At 43.5% G+C, this 8,741-nt stretch overlaps 1 non-coding gene across 1 annotated transcript; it reads right to left on the bottom strand.

The window, feature by feature from the left end:
* Positions 1–7,370: 7,370 nt before the first annotated feature.
* LOC118145268 (U6 spliceosomal RNA) lies at positions 7,371–7,478 on the bottom strand. Its single transcript, XR_004730395.1, has one exon. It is a non-coding gene; the product is annotated as a U6 spliceosomal RNA (small nuclear RNA).
* Positions 7,479–8,741: the final 1,263 nt, after the last annotated feature.

The raw sequence follows: 8,741 nt of genomic DNA, 5'->3' as shown, positions 1-8,741 counted from the left end.
TTAGACTTTAAGTGGGGACTTAAGGTAAACATAGTGCTTTCTGGAGTCTGAAAGGTCTCTATTAATCTTGCTTAAATATTCCCGGTTAACTTATCGAGGCTCATATCTGCATAGCTTTGAAGTTAATCTTTTAGAGACTCTTCAAACATCGGACTAAGTATTTTAGAGCTTTTGAACAAAGCTCCAGTTATCATGACAGATTTGGATTTATATTTCAAGACTGAGCTAGCTGTATAAAACAGTGTGTCCGTGAAGGTGTCAGAAAAGATACTTTTGTTACAGAAAATCTCAAACAGGTTGGGCACAGTGGCTCACATAGGTAATGCCAGCACTTTGGGAGGCCAAGATGGGTGGATCACCTGAGGTCAGGAGTTTGAGACCAGCCTGGCCAACATGATGAAACCCCATCTCTTCTAAATATACAAAAAATTAGCTGGGCATGGTGGTGGGCACCTGTAATCCAGCTATTTGGGAGGCTGAGGCTGGAGAATCGCTTGAACCTGGTAGGGGGAGGTTACAGTGAGCTGAGACTGTGCCACTGCACTCCAGCCTAGGCAACAAGAGCAAAACTTGGTCTCAAAAAAATAAATAAATAAGAATATCTCAATCACAAAAAAATAGAATAGTTCAGTGAATCCCCATGTTCCTACCGCCCAACTTCAACCACTATCAATTGTCTACTTGTAAAAAGATGTATTTTGAAAATAATGGTCCTTTCTCCTTTGCAAAAGTAATATTTATTTATAGATTTAAAAAGCAAGACAGATTAACTAGGAGAAGAAAATACATACCAGTAACAATTCCAGCCCATCCAGTGGGGCTGACAGTAGTCTAGTTGGTGCTTTTGAGTAATTTAGAAAAAGGTGCTCCTTGCTTTGAATGTATGCAGGCCTGAGCTCAGGGTGTATGACTTGGTTTGTGGAATGTGAACTTGATTCCTGCTCTCACTCTCCCCTAGCTAAGCTATATTCTAAGAACTCAACATGTATAGTAGACATGGCAGCCCTGCCTTCTAGTATCCTTGTTCTGCACACATATATTTACATAATTGGTATCATTACTATACATGCTGTTGTATAATCTCCTGTTTCAGTTAATATCTTATGAACATTTTCCTTGTCATTACTGAATTCTAAAATATCATTTTAATGACCATAATATTCTGTTAGAATCCCCTAATTAATTTAACTTTACTGTTGGACATTCGAATTATTTATGATTTGTGAATATTATATAATCATTGTAATATATATTCTAATGTGTTTGTCACATAAATATTGGTGATCCACAATAAACCCCTTAAAATTGGCATCCACAATAAACCCCTTAAAATAAATTTTCCGAAGTGGAATTCCTGAAACAAGTGTCACGGCAGACTCCAAGCTTTTTCATACCTAAAACTGTCTTTCACCAAGGCTCATACCCCATTAGCCAGCTTTGCAGGGTCCTGCTCATGTTCTCAAAAGCTTGATAATATTAGATGATTAGAGACATGCAATCATATTTAAAATACATTAATGTTTAATGAAAGATACAGATTTGTATTTTTAAAATAAAAACAAGAAAGAAAAACAACACTTTGTCAGTTTGACAATTGAAAAAACAGAACCAGCTGTGCAAGGTGACTCAGACCTGTAATCACAGCACTTTGGGAGGCCAAGTTGTGGAGGAGGGGAGAGATCACCTAAGATCAGCAGTTCGAGACCAGCCTGGCCAACATAGTGAAACCCTGTCTCTAGTAAAATACAAAAAATTATCTGGGCATGGTGGCATATGCCTGTAATCCCAGCTACTCAGGAGGCTGAGGCATATTTTTTTTTTTTTTTTTTTTGAGACGTAGTCTCGCTTTGTCACCAGGCTAGAGTGCAGCGGTGCAATCCTGGCTCACTACAACCTCTGCCTCCCAGGTTCAAGTGATTCTCCTGCCTCAGCCTCCCAAGTAGCTGGGATTACAGGTGTGTGCTACCATGCTCAGCTAATTTTTGCATTTTTAGTAGCGATGGGGTTTCTTTTTCTTTTTTTAATTTATTGTTGGGATTTCACCATGTTGGCCAGGATGGTCTCAATCTCTTGACCTCGTGATCTGCCCACCTGGGACTCTCAAAGTGCTGAGATTACACGTGTGAGCTATTGTGCCTGGCTGGCTGAGGTATATTTATTTAGTTTGTTGGCAATGAATATTTTGAGGGAAGAGACATATATTAGGTTAAACCATGTGAAATTGCCAGTATCTGATTGTTTGATTTATCAAAATGACATTTCATCTGGATCAAGCTGCTGTTTTGGTGTGTGGACATATTATGGCTGAAAATGACTTCATATTTTTCCAAGGGTCTCAAAATACTTCACAAACTTTGTTTCTCTCATTCCATTCTTTTTTTTTTTTTAATGGAATCTCACCTTGTTGCCCAGGCTCGAGTGCAGTGGTGTGATCCTGGCTCACTGCAACCTCCACCTCAAGGGTTCAAGTGATTTTCCTGCCTCAGCCTCTCAAGTAGCTGAGATTACAGGTGTCTGCCATCACGTCTGGCTGATTTTTTGTATTTTTAGTAGAGATGGGATTTCACCACGTTGGCTAGGCTGATCTTGAACTCCTGACCTCAGGTGATCCACCCACCTCAGCCTCCCAAAGTGCTGGGATTACAAGAGTGAGCCACCGTGCCAGATCTTCCATCCTGTTCTTTTTTCTGTTGCCCTTTATCAGCCGCATAAATTTATGGCTGCAGGGTTTTTGTTTGTTTGTTTTTGGTTTTGGGTTTTTTTGAGACATGGTCTCACTCTGTCGCCAAGGCTGAGTGCAGTGGAGCCATATTGGCTCACTGCAACCTTCACCTCCTGGGTTCAAGTGATCCCCCCATCACAGCCTCCCAAGTATCTGGGACCACAGGTGTCCTCCACCATGGTCCATGCCTAATTTTTGTATTTTTGTAGAGATGGGATTTCACCATGTTGGCCAGGCTGGTCATGACTTCTGACCTCAAGTGATCTGCCCACCTCAGTCTCCCAAAATGCTGGGATTACAGGTCTGAGCCACCTCGCCCAGCCAAGCTGCAAGTTTAAGTCACAAGATAACATAAGTCTTCATTGTTTTTCTCGTTGGGAAGGAGAAATGGACAAAAAGAAGGCAGGGTCCACTTGGTGACAGAGGAGACATTTCATTTTAAGCCTCCCTAATGCAAACAAAACATTCAGAGCTGATCGAGGATGTTTAATTTGTAAATTTGTGCCATATGGGTGCATAATTTGGCTCTTTGAACTTTTAATTCAAATTCCCTCTCTCCCCTCAATGATCCTGATATCTGACAGTAATGAAGGGTTCAGTCCCTTGAGTGCATAATGATAATAATAAATGGCACCCCCATGGCCGGGCACAGTGGCTCATGTCTGTAATCCTAGCACTTTGGGAGGCCGATGCAGGCGGACCACGAGGTCAGGAAATCGAGACCATCCTAGCCAACATGCTGAAACTCTGGCTCTACCAAAAATACAAAAATTAGTTGGGTGTGATGGCACGTGCCTATAATCCCAGCTACTCAAGAGGCTGAGGCAGGAGAATCGCTTGAACCAGGGAGTTGGAGGTTGCAGTGAGCAACCAGCCACTGCACTGCAGTCTGTTGACAGAGCAAGACTCCATCTACACAATAAATAAATAAATGCCCCCCCCCTCAATCCCTGGCCAAACCTTGGAGAAATCTGGAGCATGGAATAATTTGGGGTCATATGTTAGCATATAAAAAGATTGATTTAGCCAGGCGCGGTGGCTCCAGCCTGTAATCCCAGCACTTTGGGAGGCCGAGGCGGGTGGATCACAAGGTCAAGAGATCTAGACCATCCTGGTCAACATGGTGAAACCCCATCTCTACTAAAAATACAAAAAATTACCAGGGCATGGTGGCGCATGTCTGTAATCCCAGCTACTCAGGAGGCTGAGGCAGGAGAATTGCCTGAACCCAGGAGGCGGAGGTTGCAGTGAGCTGAGATCGCGCCATTGCACTCCTGCCTGGGTAACGAGCGAAACTCCATCTCAAAAAAAAAAAAAAAAAGATTGATTTTCTAGGTTTGAAAATTCACATATTGTGTTTAGAAAGAAGTTTGCAAGGAAAATAAAATAAAAAAGGAAGTACAGATATTTTTGCTGTAACCAAGCAAAGTATAGGGCACTCGTATTTTATTTTTAAAAAACATATATATCTGTGTCTGTGTGTGTGTGTGTATATATATATATATATAATTTGAGACAGAGTCTCACTCTGTCATTCAGGCTAGAGTGTAGTGGTGTGATTTTGGCTCATTACAGGCTCCGCCTTCTGGGTTCAAGTGATTCTCCTGCCTCAGCCTCCTGAGTAGCCAGGTTTATAGGCGCACATAACCACACTCAGCTAATTTTTGTATTTTTATCAGTGACAGGGTTGCACCATGTTGGCCAGGCTGGTCTTGAAGTCCTGACCTCAAGTGATCCGCTCACCTCATTCTCTCAAAGTGATTACAGGTGAGAGCCCCCATGGCTGGCCCTTTAAAAAAATTTTTAGAAATAGAAATGGGGTTGCACCATGTTGCCCAGGCTGGTCTGTTCCTGGCCTCAAGTGATCCTCCTGCCTTGGCTTCCCAAAGTGCTAGGATTATAGGCATAAGCATGGCCGCTGGCCAGAAGTCAGACTTTAATGACACTCTTGTTATCCCGGAACATAGTAAGAAGCAAGGGGAGCCGGGTGTGATGGCTCACACCTGTAATCCAAGCACTTTGGAGGCCAAGGTGGGCAGATCACCTGAGGTCGGGAGTTGAAGACCAGCCTGACCAACACGGTGAAACCCCGTCTTAGACCAAAAAAAAAAAAAAAAAAAGGAAGGGAGGGGAGAGTCTTTTTCCCAAGGGAAAGTAAACTAACAATGGCTCTCATTCCTCCCAAGGGAAAGTGCTTGCTGGTGGAGAGAAGGGGCATGAATTGATTCTGGCAGCCTGTGTGTTCCATGTGGATGGGACTGGGCAGGAGAGACTAATGATTATGACTACAGGCCCTGGTAGGTTCAACAGCCACCACAGGGACAGGAAGAAGTATCCTGTTCTACCTAAATGTCCTCAAATTGAGAGCTAGACCTTTTTTTAAATGTAATTTAGCTGGGCGTAATCTTGTTCATAACTTGGACCTTCTAGACTCCAAATAATACAGGGTGCAGGGCAGTGACCAAGGGGAGAAAGCCTCACTACAAGGTAACATTTGCTTGAGGTGCCCAAAAGTTTATTTCCCTCTCTCCCTCGCTTGTCAGGCACTCCATCCACACAGCAGGATTGGGCCTGTGGTAGCCACAAGTTCAGTGTTTGGCCTCAAGATTGGAGTGAATTAAAGAAGACTTACCCTTAATATTTTTGGGGCCCAGAACACCAGGACAAATGAAGGTCTATATGCCACATATGTAAATACCTATTTATTAGTTTTGGGGTTTTTTTAAGTCATACATGTAAAATTTTTTGTTTATTTTTGTTTTGAGACAGAGCCTCACTCTGTCAACCAGGCTGGAGTGCAGTGGCCCGATCTTGGCTCACTGCAACCTCTGACTCCCAGGTTCAAGTGATTCTCCTGCCTCAGCCTCCCAAGTAGCTGGGATTACAGGTATGTGCCATCATACCTGGCTAATTTTTTTGTATTTTTTAGTAAAGACAGGGTTTCACTATGTTGCCCAGGCTGATCTCAAACTCCTGACCTCAGGTGATCTGTCTGCCTCTGCCTCCTAAAGTACTGGGATTATAGGTGTGAGCCACTGCACCCAGTCCATATATGTAAATATTTAAAAGTTATAAGACAGGCTAACAAACTGTTAGGAAAATATGTTCTATCCTCCTGCATTTATAAATACACTTTCATAGTAAATTTTAAAAAACAAAACTAAAGCCAGACACGGTGGCTCACACCTGTAATCTCAGCACTTTGGGAGGTCCAGGCGGGTGGATCACCTGAGGTCAGCAGTTTGAGACCAGCCTGGCCAACATGGAAAAACCCAGTCTCTACTAAAAAAATACAAAAATCAGCTGGGTGTAGTGGCTGGTGCCTATAATCCCAGCTACTTGGGAGGCTGAGGCAGGAGAATCCCCTGAACCCGGAAGGTGGATGTTGCAGTGAGCCGAGATAGAGCCACTCTGCTCCAGCTTGGTCAACAAAGCAAGACTCCGTCTCAAACAAAAACAAAAACAAAAACAAAAAACAAAACACCACCACCCAAAACGGGAAGGGGTTTTAAAAACTAACAAAAACCAAAAACCGCCAGGCACGGTGGCTCCGGCCTATAATCTCAGCACTTTGGGAGGCCGAGGCGGGAGGATCACAAGGTCAGGAGTTCAAGACCACCCTGGCCAACACGGTGAAACCCTCATCTCTATCTAAAAAAAAAGAAAAAACAGGACGGGTGCCGTGGCTCATGCCTGTAATCCCAGCACTTTGGGCGGCCGAGGCGGGCAGATCAGGAGGTCAAGAGATCCAGACCATGGTGAAACCCAGTCTCTACTAAAAAATACAAAAATTAGCTGGGTGTGGTGGTGCACACCTGTAGTCCCAGGTACTTGGGAGGCTGAGGCAGGAGAATTGCTTGAACTTGGAAGGCGGAGGCTGCAGTGAGCCGAGATTGTGCCACTGCACTCCACCCCGGCGCCTGGCGACACAGTAAGACTCTGTCTCAAAAAACAAAACAAAACAAAACAAAAAACTCCCCCTAATTTATAAAGAAAAGAAACCCTAAAAAACTAAGTGTTATGCCACAGTATTTATACAATTGAAACCTGGCAAAATACCAAAGGAATTTAATTATCATCATATATGTATGAGTGTTTGGTTGATAGTCCATTAAAATCTGAATTGGTATAAAAATGAAGGCCTATATGATTATAAAATTGCTTCATATTTACTTCATTAAATTTATTTTCGTTTCAGCAAAATCATTAATCATACTGTTACAATCAAGATATTTTACAAAGTTATAATTTGTGTTTACTTGAGAGTCATGATCTAGGATTTAATAACAGAATGTAATTGGAGGCCAGGATGTGTGTCTGTAGTCCTGTTACACGTAGTCACTCAAACATGACCCAGGCAGGAGAGAGCTTCCCTCCTATCCCACCAGGAAGGTCAGGTGACCATCAGGTGATAGTTCGGCAGTTATTATTTATCACACTGCTTCTCTCTCTCTTTTTTTTTTTTTGAGATGGAGTTTCGCTCTTGTTGCCCAGGCTGGAGTGCAATGGCGCAATCTGGGATTACCGCAACCTCTGCCTCCCAGATTCAAGCGATTCCCCTGCTTCAGCCTTTTGAGTAACTGGGATTACAGGTGTGTGCCACCACGCCCGGCTAATTTTGTATTTTTTAAAATTCTTTTTATTTTATTTATATATGGAGCGCTTCACGAATTAGCGTGTCATCCTTGCGTGGGGGCCGTGCTCATCTTCTCTGTATCATTCCAACTTTTAGTATATGTGCTGCCAAAGCGAGCACTAATTTTGTATTTTTAGTAGAGACAGTGGTTTGTCCATTTTGGTAAGGCCGGTCTCGAACTCCTGACCTCAGGTGATCTGCCTGCCTCGGCCTCCCAAAGTGCTGGGATTACAGGCCTGAGTCACGTGCCTGCATTATTTTTAAAATTTAAAAAAAGAAATACTCATTGGAGAATTTCATATTTTTCAGATTTGGAATGTTCATTTGGTAATACAAATACTCCAAAATCCAAAAATATTTGAAATCTGAAACACTTCTGATCCCAAACATTTATTTATTTACTGAGATGGAGTTTTGCTCTTGTTACTCAAGCTGGAGTTCAATGGCACAATCTTATCTCACTCCAACCTCTGCCTCCAGGTTCAAGCAATTCTCCTGCCTCTGCTTCCCAAGTAGCTGGGATTAGGTGCCCACCAGCATGTCTGGCTAATTTTTTGTATTTTTAGTAGAAGTGGGGTTTCACCATGCTGACCACGCTGGTCTCGAACTCCTGATCTCAAGTGATCCACCTGCCTCAGCCTCCCAAAGTGCTGAGATTACAGACATGAGCCATGGGTGCCCAGCTGGTCCTAAACATTTTGATTAAGAGATACTCAACCTATATTATTAAGATAATGGTTTTGATATCGTGAATCCCCAAATGAAATTGGGGGCCTTTTGGGATTCCCAGACCACAATTTGAAAACCATTGCCATGTAGTGGGGTTTTGTGAAACAGAGTCCCACTGTCATCCAGACTGCAGTACAACGGTGCAATCTCGGCTCACTGCAACCTCTGCCTCCCAGGTCTAGGGGATTTCCCTGTCTCAGCCTCCCTAGTAGCTGGGATTACAGGCATGCACCACCATGCCTGGCTAATTTTTTTATTTTTAGTACAGACAGGGTTTTTCCCTGCTGGCCAGGCTGGTCTTAAACCCCTGACCTCAAGTGATCTGCCTGCCTCAGCCTCCCAAAGTGCTGGAATTACAGATGTGAGCTTTCACACCCGCCGAAGACTCCATCTCTTAAAAAAATATATTGGCCAGGAGCGGTGGCTCACACCTGTAATCCCAGCATTTTGGGAGACTGAGGCAGGCGGATCACAAGGTCAGGAGATAGAGACCATCCGGGCTGACATGGTGAAACCTTGTCTCTCCTAAAAATACAAAAAACTAGCTGGCCATGGTGGCATGTGCCTGTAGTCCCACCTACTTGGGAGGCTGAGGCAGGAGAATTGTTTGAACCCGGGAGATTGCAGTAAGCCAAGATCACGCCACTGCACTCC

The sequence above is a fragment of the Callithrix jacchus genome, chromosome 8, assembly GCF_049354715.1.
Source record: "Callithrix jacchus isolate 240 chromosome 8, calJac240_pri, whole genome shotgun sequence".
NCBI classification, from domain to species: Eukaryota; Metazoa; Chordata; class Mammalia; order Primates; family Cebidae; genus Callithrix; species Callithrix jacchus.
The sequence above is the reverse complement of the archived record's forward strand: the minus strand, read 5'-3'. Positions and strand labels throughout refer to the sequence as shown.